Genomic DNA, 14,329 nt, shown 5'->3' with positions numbered 1-14,329 from the left:
TGAAACTCTTACATGCATAAATCTCACTCCAGATAGGCTAGCTGATTAAAGTTGGCAACCCTGCGTTTTAGTTGAAATGAAAAGTAAAATGCACTGTTTTTGACTGAAGTAGCTTGTCATTCCCTTTGCGTTGTTACTCCGACAAATATAAAATGAATATGAGAGAACATTTATCACTTTTTTTCTTTGTTTTGAAATTATAAGACCGCCCATACCCAACTGTAATAGCGATTAAAGTGATCTGTTCCTTTTGTGTTTATGTTAGAGCGAGGCTTTTATTTACCGGTGTGGGATTAAGATTTCACATGATTAATCTATCAAAATCAATGCTTAAACCAATGAGCACAAAAACACACGACACGAACACGACCGTATTATGGATTTTACGGCTTTTTGGGGTGAAGGCAACTGTGCTGCTGTGAGGATTACTGACTCTCATTTCCTTGATGGGTTAGCGGTATGTTAATATGACGGCCCATAACAAAAATGAAAGGTGTGATGCACTGTAGTACGTCACTGATGGTGGTTAAAAGGGGGTTGTAGCAGTTATATTGATAATAGGCCCTTTCTGTAAACAAACTCGATCATGAAATAGATTATTCCGTTGGTATAAAATAAGCACCCCATGATGAAGTCGCTCTTTCTGTGTCTTCCTCTTCATGAATGGAATGTGGAAGCTTTACCTAACCCCGTGTGACATGGCTCTGACCCGCTGACTGCTGACAGAGCTTCAGAGCTTCCAGCTCCATCCTCGTTATCCAGCTCTCTGGTATTTTCTGAGCGGCCTCAGCCGCAGTCCCCCCCCCCCATGCCTTTCAGAGCCGGGCTCTGGAACCCGAGCCCTGCCATCCAACAGTGCTGCCATTCAGCCATGCTTTCCTCTGGACAATGGCGCAGGAATGCGCTCCTTTCAGCTGCGCTGGCTGCGAGTGCGTTTCACATGCTAATGAGCGCCTCTGATTACGTTGCACTCTCGCCACTTGACACTTGACTTGTTTCTATCAACTTGCATCCAGAGTTTTCTCTCTTAATAGAGGCTGTTTCCCAGTTTATCCTGCTGAAACAAAACCCAGAAAAAAACATTTGTACTAATCTATGTGTGTTAAACAGCAGGTTGACTTTTATCTCCAAAAGTCTGCAGAATAATAAGAGGATTGTCTGATTGTGTACATAGGTTCAATTCTCTTTTAGTCACTGGTCACTTTTCAACACTTTAATTGCATGTTTTACGATGATTTCTATTAATTTTTAGCTCACATTAGGCATGTCGAATTTCCGTAATGGCCCTAGCTGGTGCGGTGTGTGGAGACCACTGCCAAGGGGCAGAGGCGGCCTCTACACGGTTTGGTCAATCGCCCTTTGTAGGCCAGCACCTGCTGGGAGGCCTCACTTTATTTACTCAGAGGCACTTGGTATGCTGCCGGACCCATCTCACCCCCACTGGCACGGCAACGCGGCTCCGGTTCTGACCCACCCCTCCTGCAAAGGAACTAACTCGCCTTTGTCTGGGTGTGGAAGCACAGAGCGGAGGGTTCTTCAGTCTGCGGTTAAATATAGACGACGTCCAGAGCTGGATTTTGCCCCTTAGGAAGCCGCTTCCTGTGGGGAAAAGAAAAATGTAATTAGTCTGACAAAGAATTTCCTGCAATGGCGTGCATGTGCGCACACACACACAAACACACACACACACACACGTCTGTGTTCCTTTGTACTGGGGGATTAAGTGTTCTGCAGTGCTCTCCTCGGATTTGCAAGTCAGGGCGGTTTGGATCCCAGACCGTCTCATTGTTAAACAGAAAGCCGTCGTCGGTAATCATACCTTTCCTGAGTGTCCATATCATTGTTTACACATTTCCCCAGGCTTCAAAATGTCTGCCATGCTCTTTGTTAAGGAGAAGACTGGCCACAAAATAATATAACCGTTTCGAAATTTAAATGAAGCCACAAGATTCTGGTCGCTGATTCTGGATTCTGGCTGGCTGTAAAAAAAACAAAATAGCTTATCTCCACTTTGGAAGATAATATTTTCAGGCAGGCTGAGCTCTGTGTCCTCACACGGCCTGGAATATAGCGCGTGCCTGTTCCCCCTCCTCCTCCCCCCTCCCCACTTCCCTGCTAACTTCCACCTCTGCACATCTAAACAAGCAGGTGCACATTCAGGGGCTCCTGTTTGATCTCCTGCTCCCCCTGTGTTTCCAGATGATGCACTAAGAGCACAAGACACCAGTTTTGACTAGATTGCAGTGCCCATTACTATTTGATCATTGGTTCACCTGACCATGGAATTGAGCTCTGAAGACAGTGTACCAAGCAGGCTGACTTGGTCTCTCTTGATTATGGGTGAACTATACTTCATTAGTCTGCGTATTACCAGGTAGGAGCCTTTGGTCTCCCAAACGACTTGAAGAGTCGACGTGTCTGGGGATGCCTTTCTGCACACACACACTTTTTGCACTCATGGCCTTCCTGTTAGCTGTAATGGGTGTGGCCACTTTCCTCTGACCTCTCATTAGTGCCGTAGTAACGTACCAGAATGGGGCATTTTCACCCACGGAGCTACTGCTGACTGCATCTCCTTGCTTCGTCACACCATCCTCTGTAAACTCTGCGTGTGTCTCTGGAAGGGGGCTGTTTCTGAGACACTGGAACCACCCCGTCTAGCACCTCCAGTGATCCCACATTTTAAATCACATGGATCACTGCGCTAACTGTTATAATGCTTAACTGCACAGTGACTGAAGCTCTACATCCTGGGCCTGTAGACAGATAACTTGTTGGATTTAAGGTACCCCAGTTTAAATGGACTTCATCTTTGTTCGCTTACATTTAGCCCAGACCACCTTAAATCCGACAAGTTATCCGGCTAATCAAGAAATACAGCCCTCCTGTTTGTCTGATTCTGTTTGCATTTGGATGCAGCTACATTATTGTCTGTTTGCATTAATCACCAGGTGTACCCAATAAAGTGTCTGTTGAGTGTATTTGGCCACAAGCCTTACCTTGGCCTCCATCCGATTAGTGTTGACGTACATGTCCTCCTGCCGAAAGCTTGTTAACTCCTTGAGGGGCAGATATTTCGTCTTTAATTCTTGGAGGGACTCGGTTGAGCGGGCAGTTGTCAGCCTTACTGTCTGATGCCCCCAGGATATCCTCTTATCATGGGGCAGCAGGGCCCATAGAGTGCTTAAGCTGCAGCCACAGCCGTCGAAAACACCCTGGTTAAAATTCTCAGAAGGGGGGTGAATTTAATTTCACGGACATGGGTTCCATTGACAGGCTTATCTCCTACCTGACGGCCTGTTGTTTGTCGATGCCATTCCAAATATAGCATGAATCTGGAGGTAATTAAACACCACTGTTTTTCTGCTAAACATTTATACTTTGTCTCCATTCTGTAAAGTTTCTCTGTCCTTGTTTCTCTGTTCCCTGTTCAAGTATGGTCTTCTCAGTTCCTAAATCAAATTCTTCTGTCCCGTTACAGACAGAATCCCTAAATCCTGTTCCTCAGTCTTGTTGGATGTTCTAGCATGTGGGTTTCGTTATGATCGTATAGTATGTTTAATACTCTTTGCCCTCCTGCGTTTTGACGCCTGGCAGTTTTAAAAATCGTGGGGCATCTTTGGTCCTGAGATCACATTACGGATTAGTTTCCCGTTCAAGCTCAGTTTCGTCATGTAGGCTGAGTTTAGGATCTGGGTGTGAGTTCCTGAAATGGGAAGCAGTGGGTTGGTCCCCCCCAAGAGCGCCTCCGTATTGCGTGTTAGCGTGCCTACATACTGCTGTCTGGTTTATTCCCGATAAACAAAATGATGTCATCGTCGCTGCAGGAAATGTGTGTCCTGAAAGCCTGGCTGGTGGCCCCACGGGGATAGAGTCTAATCTCTGCTCGTTAACAAAACGACATGTGCAATTACAAGAGGAACAGCGTTAAGTACAACTAATCAAACTCCGGGGCTGTGGGCGAGGCAGTAGGCCAGAGAGATACCTGCTTAGTCAGCTGTGTGCTTGCTCTGCCCCAGGACCGAGTGGGCCTGTTTAGGCTCTACCACCGGTCTTCTTCCGTTTTCAGTGGGAGACACTTAATTACTCCAAATTTTGGAGGATGACTAACTTGGGTTCCGCGCAGTGGTCAGGATAGCAAGTCGGTTCAAAGAGGTCACTTATAAAAGCAGGAAACCCTTTATCACAGTTAAATGTGCTGTTTTTGTCCTGCATGCTGCTGCACCAGTATTAACAGCGTATTCTGGAGCTCCTAAGACTTTCTGTGGCACATCACTGAGCGTGTGCAGTGGACAGATTCCACTATCGGGGGGTAAAAGGCCATAACCCGGTGTGTGTCTGCAGCTGCTAAGGGGTAATTGGTGGTTAGCGTGTGAGGAGTTGTGGAGCGAGGGCTAGAGGCCATCACAGTACAGACGGAGGAGTACCCGCAGCGTGTTAGTCTTAATCCGTGTACATGATGCTCTTGTCCTGGGGCTCTAATGTAGATGCTGTAACCGAATGCAGCTGCCCGGGTAAGGAGAGCTCTGCTGTGATCATATGCAAGTCTGAGCGGCAGGAGGGAGACGTGATTCCTAGTCCCATGAAAAGTGTTTCAGAAATAAGGTTCAGATTTTTATACTCAAAGTCCTGCTCTTGGGTCACATGACTTTGCTGGCCATCCCACCTGGAAGCAATCTTACATGTTAACTTAATGATAATTACCTTAGCGGGACTTGTGGGATGCAAACCCACAACCCTCAGGTCCCAACAGCCCATCCTTAACTGCTACACCGCCTGCTCTGTGGTGTGAGGTGTCATACTTTCAGGAGGAGTCTTTTCGCTGTGATTTATTGTGCGAGTGTTGAATGTTAACTGCTGTGTGTTTAGTCTTATTGTTGTTGTTTGCTTCACCGCAGGGAGGGTGTAGTCTGACCCGGGGAGCATCTCCCTGGGGGAACAAACTGCAAGATTGGGTTTCAGCATGTGTTCCAGATCCTTTATTTGTGTTTATCAATGATAGACGACCCAGGTCGCTGTGGATACCATGGTGCTGCTGTTTGGCCTGTAGGTGATGGTGGGGGAACATGCCAGTCTGGAAACGCCCCCCCTCGGACGACATCATCCGAAAAGGAAGCTGCGAATGCTGCCCCCTTGTCTCTGGGCATGTCGCCCGGCGGTGCCCCTTATCTGGACGCCGAGTGCCCAGGCAGGATCGTTTATAAAGACGTTGTCAGATAATCCGCCACAGGTCCACTGGCTCTTTCCCGGGGCTGGCAGCGGATGAAAGGCACGCTGTCGGTGCGGGACCGCTGCCCAAGGTGGGCCTGTCCCGTCGGCATGCTTTATCAATGCGCCGCTTCATGAACAGGGCCCGGCCGCTCCGGGCTCGGGGCCCAGGCACGAGCGGAGCCCCCGCCTCGGGGCCCCACATCCGCCTCTCTGCATGCCAAGTCTCTGAGGGTTTCAGCGCCACTGATGGCCAGGAGGACAGAGATGGTCGGAGCACCTGAGGTGTGCTGAGAATGGGAAATGGTGCGGTCCTCCCCCTCCCCCTCCCCTTCCTCGTCCCACTTCCTCTGATGTAACGGCTGCTCCTCTGGCTCGGTGGCAGCCTGTGGGGGGCAGTGTGCAGCTCAACAGGTTAGGATGCTGTGCCTCTGATTGGAAGGTCATTGGTTCAAATCCCAGAGTCGACTGAATGATTTCAGTTTTGCTACCTGGATGAGGGCCTTTACCCGGAGTTGCTCCAAGGATCAGCTGACCCCAGAAATATACTCTCCCTGGAGCGTATGCTATCTTTTCCCCAGACTCAGTGGCTCCAGCAGGGGGCGTGGTGGTGAACACATCACAGGGCTGCTGTGTAGCATTGTGGCTCCCTTCAGTACTTGGAATTGTTCTGTACCGCACCTTTGCTGTCTGTATCTGGAATGTTCTGGTGCTGCAGTTTGAGCATAATTTTGGAACCTTATAGCACTGCAGTTTGACTGTCAGTCTAAAAGTGAAGTGGTAGTGATTAATTGTCATTGCTGACACAACACAGCACACAGTGCACAACAACAAAATGTGTCCTCTCTATCTAACCCTTATGTGTCAATGGGCAGATATTATGTAGTACCTAAGTAGCAGTGCGTGGGGGCGGTACCTTGCTGGTCGGGGATTCGGACCAGTAACCTTTCAATCACAAGTGCACTTCCCTAACCTTTAGGCTTTCTCAAATTTGCGTGAATCCTTCTACTACTGCCGTTTGACTGTCATTCTGGAACCTTCTGGTACTGCAGTTTCCCTCTGACAAACTGGAACATCTTTGATTCATCGCCACAGACTGGCTGTTCCGGATCTCGTCCGCTCAGTCACCAGTTCTGAAGGATTCGGGTCAGGGACTGCACTGCCTTCACAGTGCGCTACGCTGAGCTTTAGAAGCAGCGTGTGTGCTTGTGAGGACCACTGGCTGGGCGATGTCATCTTTGGCTTCTTTCTTTAGTAACCTTCATGCCGCTGGCCCAGAAAGCTCCCCCCCCCCCCCCCCACCATCATGCCATAACCCACCGACATCATTAGACAGGGACTCTCACTCAAAGGTGATGCCAAACATGCAATTAACGTTATCAGCATGGGGACTGGATACCATACTGGTCTTATCTTATTCGTTAAAAATGGTGTCTCTGCATAGCATGTTGGAAGCAGGAGTATAGCGGAGAATGTGCCTGAGGTGGGGGGAGCCTCGGACAGGCCTGCCGTGGGGTTCGAAAAGCTGTTTGCAGACTGGAGCCTCATTGGCTGAAACGTGGCCCATAAGGCATGTCTGTGTTCATTCATCACCATGCTGACTGCTCTGAGTGAGAAGGTCTCACTGGATCAGTCTCACTGGATCGGTCTCACTGGATCGGTCTCGGCTGAATCCGGGTGAGGGGAGGGGCTGCCATCCTCTGCCTCAGCTACTGTTGGCGTCCAGTTTGACGAGTGCAGCTCCTCAGTTCACATCTTTGTGATTGCACTGGTGTTCATGTGCCGTGCCAGTAAAGCGCTCTGTGTGAACCTGCACCTGCCAGAGGGGGGGCTGATGCAGTGGGGGGGATGGGGGGCTGTTGCTGTAGGGGAGGGGCTGCCATCGCTCTATGTCCCCTCGTGAATCTGATGGCAGAAACGCAGGAGTCACTGTTTGTGCCTGGGGGTGTTTATATTTGTTTTCCCTATAAATATGAATTCATTTACTCTGGACTGCCCCCCCCCCCGACTGCTGTGCCTTTTTATATGTGTGAATGGCCTGTTTCCTGTGGAGACTGCGAATAAACGAAGACTCCCAGTTACTGCAGAAATGGACCTTTTCAGAACCTTTGGCCTCCTCAGTGCCGTCACCCCAAGGACCGTTGTTTTGGCCTTCGACCTTTAACCCTTCACCTCCCAGTGTGATGGACCTGCTAAGTGCCAACAGTGAGCTAGAGGTGTAATCTACAAATGTACATTCCTAAGGCCCGCCCCCCCTCTCCAGCACACACACAACAAGGCCTCAGCCCCCCCCGAGGAGTGCTCCGCTGGTTCCCCCTTCCCCCAAAAGAGCCGGCAGAAGGGTCACGGAGGTTTTTATTCATTTGCCAGAGATGAGGCAATATTGTTTTGACACTTTTGGAAAACTGCTCCCTTCAGCTCCTTTATTCTAAAGGTTTAGCTGCCAGAAGATCACGCACTGATTTCCAGACGCGTCAGCAGAAACCCAAAAAAGATGCACGTGTTTCAGAGAGTGTCTTTCATGTTGAGAGGGTTTGGTTCCTGTTTCAGGGGAGCCATGTGTTTGTATGCGTGTGTGTGTGTGTGTGTGTGTGTGTTTCCAACTCCGTTATTTGGCTGTTATCTTATTTTTCCAAAATTGTTTCATTTAACCAAAAAAGGATGGACAATAACACCATCAAATTTAAACGCCTGAATTACGCTTGTGAACCAAAATTACACTTTCCACTTTTAGAGCAGCAAGAATTTTCCTTTTCTTTTTCCCCTCAGGCTTTATTTATTTTTTTATTCATTACCACGAAGAACTTGAGCTGAAATGAATTACCCCCCTCGTTTGAATAAGTCCTCCCCCTCCTGCGGGGTGCCTGAATCCCAAGGCACGCCGGTCCCTGCGGAGTGAGATTTCCCCTCTGGGCTGGGGCTGCTGACACCTGGGGTAGAGCCTTAATCCAGTAGCTTTGCTGCGTCGCTGCGATAATGCCCGGCCCCTGCCCCACCGCCATTCATCTTGCCCGAGACGCATGTTTCCCCGACCGGCCGCAAAATCTCCCAGATGTTCTGCCGACTTTGCTCTTTAATACGCGCCTGAAAATAATGACACACGACAGCGAGCAACGTGACCCCAATTACCTGCTGCTTGGCCTCGGTGACACAGCGTGCAGGAAGATGACAGGAGTCCCAGGCTGAAGACACCGGGCTAAGCGAGCCTTGGGGGGGTTACGGTTGCATTTTGATCAGGATGCACCTTCCGCCGCACACGTCTGTGCGCCTTGGAAGCGACGTCCTGGGTTGGCATTGGCGAAGGATACGGAAGGGAGCGCAGCTAAAATGTTGGTGTTTTTATGCAGTAAAGGGGGTCAAAGGTTGGGGACAAATTCTTGGGATGTTTGATCAGTTTTTAAAATGCTCACATCCATCCATCCATCCAGCACTGGGCTGAGGCACACCCTGGGTGGGATGCCAGTGTGGCATGAACTTAAACTTAAAGCAACAGTCAGTCTCTTCCTTCAACTCTTAAGAGATGGTAAATTTTCTCTGCGTCTCAGTGCCTAATATTACCTAATTAATCCTGGTTGAACAGTGAGCTGGTTTGGGTTCTGCAGGTGAACATCAGGTTCTGTTTGCAAAGTGATCCACACAGGGCAGGATGGGTCTGCTTGCTGTTTTGAAACAGAATGTGTGTCTGTTGCCTCTCTGGACTTGTCTGTGGTTCTCTTTAAAGTTGCAGCTAGGCCGAAATACGTGCTGCGGGTGTTCCGCTCGGACCCCGCCTCCCAATTTTCCCTGCACTCCTGATCTCATGCAGAGAAGCCGACAGGTTCTCGCGTATCTGTCGTAGTGCTCCGCGCGGCAGCCGGCACCTCCGTGCCGCTATCGTGTCAGTCATGTTCCCAGCAGCGCGCGCTGTGCCCTCACCAGTATAGACAGTTACCTCTGCGCTATCCTGAAATGGGCAGGTTTTTCGAATGATTGAAGTTTAGTTTTTTGACAGCTGGAACTTATTGCCCCGAAAGGGCAGAAAATCACTTTTAAATTCCCTGTCAAGCTCACTGCTGACTTTGCTGCAAATTCAGTGCAAGTCCCTAACAGGCCTGACTGTCTCCGAACAGCTGTGGACACAATTAACAGACAGTCTGCCACTTCTGGGAGAGATCGTGCCTCCTGACTGTCCCTGATGTTCTTCAAACGTGTCCTCTTACTGGTTCTTGCCGAACTGCGGCCGTGCTTCGTCTGGTGTCATCTTGGTCGTTAACTGACGTTCTTTTTGGAAGATCAGTGAGTCGTTTTAAAATAGCTGCAGGTCATGCTTCAGCTAGTTTTAAATTGATCTTCTCTGCCTGAGATCATGAAAGAGGAATTCTGCCGAAGTAATTATTTCCTTTTCTTATCCATTCGGAAATCTGCACCCAATGACATCTCCCTGGGCTGGGAGCCTGCTAATCCACGCGGATTGAGCCTCATCCGTCACTCGGGGGGGGGGGGGGGGGGGGTTGTCTGCCAGTCTGCAGTGTGTTTCCTGTGTGTGGATTTCTACCTAGGAATGGCCCCCATATCTGGAGCTGGGGGAGGCAGCTTGGGAATGTCTAAGTGGTTGGGAAGATGCATTTCGACCGGGAAAGTGCCGTGGGAGCGTGCAAGAAGGCCTTTGTCAGCAGCGTCTTTCAGAATGTTCTAGAAACGTGTATGTCCTATAGATACCAAGCAGCCCGTGTTTGGCCGTCTTCCTCAGAGCCACCCAGCACTCTGCCATGCCCCAGTTCGGGCCTCTCCCCAACCCTGCTGGGTTTCGAAATGCAGTTGTGCGCCCCCCTCATAACGGTCGCACCCACCGTAAGCTCCCCCCCCCCCCAGGTCAGCTTCACATCCTATGAGATCAGCTCGCAGTTGAAGCCTAAAGCATGTGGCCTATATTTAGGTTGAGCTCTGAGCTCCTGCCAGCCTGCTGTCCCGCCCATATCATGCCTCCTGTGGCCTCTGTCGGCCGTTTTAAATAGAGAGCGATGCGCTTTATCACTGGCCTGTTGTTCTGATGTGAGAGGAATCCTTTAACCCATTAGTACTCAAAGGCTACTAACTCCCATGCAGCCAACCCTGGATTAATATTGTTTTTTATCCATTACCTGTTGCTGTTGTGAGAATGGCGAGGAGATTCTATAGAGCCCCCAGTAGAAAGGCAGAGTTCCCCTAGTCCTGCTTCCTGCTTCCTGGCTGAACTCCTCCACCAGCTCTGTGTAATGAGCTTGTGTGTCACTACTGGCCTGATGCCTTTTTATGTTTCCTGAATGTTCTTATTTTGCACTTCTGGTAATTCAGTCATCTCAGGTACGTGCTTTGTAGGAGCATATTGTGTAGCTCCTGTCCCAGTACCACTTACAGCAGCACTCACTGGAAGCTCAGCCTAGCTGCACATATGCCTAGTTAACCTTTTGACAGCATGTACATTTGCAATGTGCCATTTGCCTCACTTGTATGTCACTCTGGACAAAAGCGTCTGTTAAATGTGTAAAATGTAAATATTCTTCATCCTTGTTTGTTAGCCTCGGGTTTGTGGGGGCAGTGCCTTGTCTTTATAGATATTTGTGATTTCTGAATTGGACTAGGGTCATTTAATACCCGTAGAGTGTAGGAAAGCAGGATCTCTAATCCAATCCACTGAACAGAAGCACATTTGTACAGTGCGCTCCAGTTTCAGAAGGCTGCGGTGATTCCGGATTGCTGGCATGGCAGCCAGGCAGACGGGCAGGTCCGGGTGGGTGAGGCCCCCCTCCCTCAGCCGCTGGAGTGGGTTAAGCTCGCCGGGTCATGGCTGCCCTCTTTCTAGTTTGCCTTTAAATAGCTGCTCCTGCGGCCGCACCCCACCCCCCCCCGGCCCGTTTATAGCCACGGTAAGGGCTGCTCATTTCCCGCCATATTTAGATACTCTCCAGAGCTCCTGTGACACCAAGATAATTTAAAGGGCGGCTGATTGGTGCTTTATCGGGGCACATTTCTGCAGTTCTGGCTGGGGGGCACTGCCAGGGGCGCCTCCCCACCTCCGTGCTCGGCCCAAAGCAGCATCCCTTGTACCTCGTACTGCACACCCCCGAAGAGACAAAGGAGAATGCAGCGCAGTGAAATCGCCCCGGGGATGATGATGAATCCCATGATGCACCATCCCTAACTGCTTGGGGAAGAATTGGGAAGGTGGTGGGTCGTGGAGGGGGGTTGTTGAGTGGTCGATTTGAGGAAAAGGGGGATTAGGATCTATCCGTTAATTGTTGGTGATGGAAGAGCTTCCGGCCAGGAGTGATGGCGCATTTAGTGGTCAAGTTGCCTGTGAGGAGACGCAGATCGAGGGGGAAGTAGTGGGTGCAGAAGTGCCGGGGGTTTGTCATCGATCCTGCATGGCTGTCACACCATCTACCTCAGGGGGCAGCTGCTTTGGCTGTGACCAGGACAATTTCCCACCGTTCCTCGGTCCGAGTAAACAAGGGAGTGTCGCGACGACCGGGACACGGCGATTTTGACCTCATAGACGGGCTCCCATTGGGAAGAGGCGAAAAGAACTCCTCTCTCTTGGGAAGGAGGCCGTTCCTGGGACGGATACGCTCAGTAGCACAGGCCTTGCCAGTTTCTCACCGAGTCCTTAAAACCCCAGTGTGTGATTGTGAGAGAACTAAGCACCATGAAATGAAATGGGCCTTTTTCTCTGCCGCATGGATAATCCACAGTAAGCTCGGCCCAACCCTCCTACACCGGCCTGTCGGGGCGGGCGGGTCGGCCGGTAGGTGGAAAAGCAACCATGAAGGGAACATTAAACAGATAAAAGGGGACCGATAAAGTCCTGCTCAGGGAGTGATGTTGGGCTCAGTGGGTTAGGCCTTTGTGCCTATGATCAGAAGGTCACTGGTTCGCATCCCAGCCCCGGTCACATCTCCACTGGACCCTTGAGTAAGGGCTATAAACCCTCAAAATGCTTCTGGGCCGCCGGATAAATGGCTGACCCTGCACTCAGAGGCCAAGCTACGCTCTCACCTGTACGTGTGTCATAGGAGAGAAAGATGGAATATGCCAAAAACAAGCCACCCAATATACCTGTACTTATGCATATGGCAAATAAGAAGGTGTTTCATTTTTATTTCACCAATCGCTGCAGAGAGATAAAAGGAGCACCGAAACCCCGTTAAATGTGATGTCTGTCTCGTTTGCCTCGCTCTTGGTGTGAGACCTACAGTTTTTGCAGATATAAATACCATCTTCCTGAGATACTGGTGAGGGCAACAAGCAGGACCCGACACCAGGAACTCTTCGGCGTGACGCGACCCCGATCGAACGGCAAGTCCACTGCTGACAAAATGAAAACCTTGTTCTTTGTGAGGAAGACAGATCGAGGGGGCGGCTGTAAAGCCGTTTCTCGGTCCACAAAGCAAAGGATCCTTCAACACAATTACTAGATTGATTTCTCTGTGCTCGATGTGTTTGTGTGCGTGAGGGATAGAACTTTTGGTGTCTTCGTGGGAACGGTGAGAGAAATTTCCACACAAACATGAAAAGGTAGACGTTGTGGGGAGGGAGGGAACACCCACAAACAATAGCACTTAAAAATACCTAACTTACCTGGCAGCCCAAAGCACAGTTGAAATGTGTCCATTCTCATTTTTAGCATGTAGAGTGTGTGTGTGTGTGTGTGTGTGTGTGTGTGCACATGTGTGTCCTATCCAGGGCAATTTGCCCCCAGTTCTGCCCATATCAAGCTCCCCTCTGGTTGTTCCATGACCCAAATCTTAAATTGACTCACTACAGCAACCCCCCCCCCCCCCCGACAGAGTGGTGAACTATTGAGCAAGCAATCAGACGGAGCTATCGGTCTGGAATCTCGCACAATTACTGAATGAAGCCGTCCGGAGAAACATGGATTAGGGCTCATCATTTTTATGGTGCTATTGAGTGTAATAAGAGATTACATTCTCTGCTGTGACATGTATTGATTTGAGGCCTTTCACTTGGAGCCGACGAGGACTCCGACACCCTAGTGAGGGAAATGTGAGTGTGTCAGCCACAAACAAGATGGAGAGGCTCCACTACTCACAATTACTGACACGAGAGGCGTAGCAGCTCTCTGCTAATGACAGGCTCTGATATCGGGGTTGGGAATGAGAGACGCCTCTTCAATTGCTGGAATTCGTCCAAGGTCGAGTAAGTAAGCAGAGGCCAGAGGACTGGGAGGATTTCGGCCACAGGAAAGGTATGGGAACAGAAAAGCTTCAAACAAAGAATAAGGATTCCTCCTGTCACATAAAAGGCTTGATGCTCAGATTTACTTAGTGAATCAGGAGGTAAGCAGCTTGAAGCATGATGTAATACAGCTTTCTAATGCCCAGCTGCAGAGCAGGCCTCTGATTGGTTACCATTACCTCATTTCCACCAACATGGAGCTGGTGCTGGTGCTGGGCTGGTTCTCGCTTGGTGTCTTTTGAGAACCACCCTGCGTTTCCACTTGTTTAAACAAAGAACAGAAATGTGGGTAACACTTTAGTGTTGTCATAAACATCACTGTTGTCATAATGTGTCATTTGTTTTTTGGAACTGAATGACACATTATGACAAGTCATAAACATCAATAATGTGTCATTAATGTGCATGACGTGTCATGTCATTCTTATGATGGTTACATGTCACCCTTATGTAGACTGCTTCAAATAAAGTGTTGCCGAAATGTTAAATAGGCGGAAGTTTCTCTGCCAGCACTGCCGTTATTAGACTAACTATATCAGTTATGAATTGAATTTTCCGGGTATGCATTTGGTTTGGCCCGTCCCACTTTTGCTGACATTAAGGTGCCAAATTCTGAGCCCTGCTTTTCTGTGGTGCCGTGCTGGAGCTGTTTTTTCTGGCCCAGGGCCTTTTTTTTGCGGTGGAAACGCATGGAACCAGTGCTGGATTGTTACCAATGTAGTGCTGGTGCCTAAGGGACCGATACTGGCTCTGAGACCTCGCAAGCCAAACCCCCATCGCCATATAATCCCGCCCGATGTGGCTAAACGTCTGTCCTGTTGGCTGCGGGAAGATGGCTCCGCATGTGGAAAGATGCTCGTGGACGAGGCCACGGGGTCTAGGTGTACAAAAACCAGTTGATCACTGC

The 14,329-nt window shown here is 49.7% G+C and overlaps 1 protein-coding gene across 3 annotated transcripts in view; it reads left to right on the top strand.

The window, feature by feature from the left end:
* Positions 1–14,329, top strand: part of arvcfb (ARVCF delta catenin family member b) — a 113,638-nt gene that overhangs the window by 8,787 nt on the left and 90,522 nt on the right. The gene's annotated exons all lie outside the window — the stretch shown is intronic.

The sequence above is a fragment of the Paramormyrops kingsleyae genome, chromosome 2 (assembly GCF_048594095.1).
Source record: "Paramormyrops kingsleyae isolate MSU_618 chromosome 2, PKINGS_0.4, whole genome shotgun sequence".
Classification (NCBI taxonomy): domain Eukaryota; kingdom Metazoa; phylum Chordata; class Actinopteri; order Osteoglossiformes; family Mormyridae; genus Paramormyrops; species Paramormyrops kingsleyae.
Note: the sequence above shows the minus strand (reverse complement) of the source record. Positions and strands in the feature narration are given on the sequence as shown.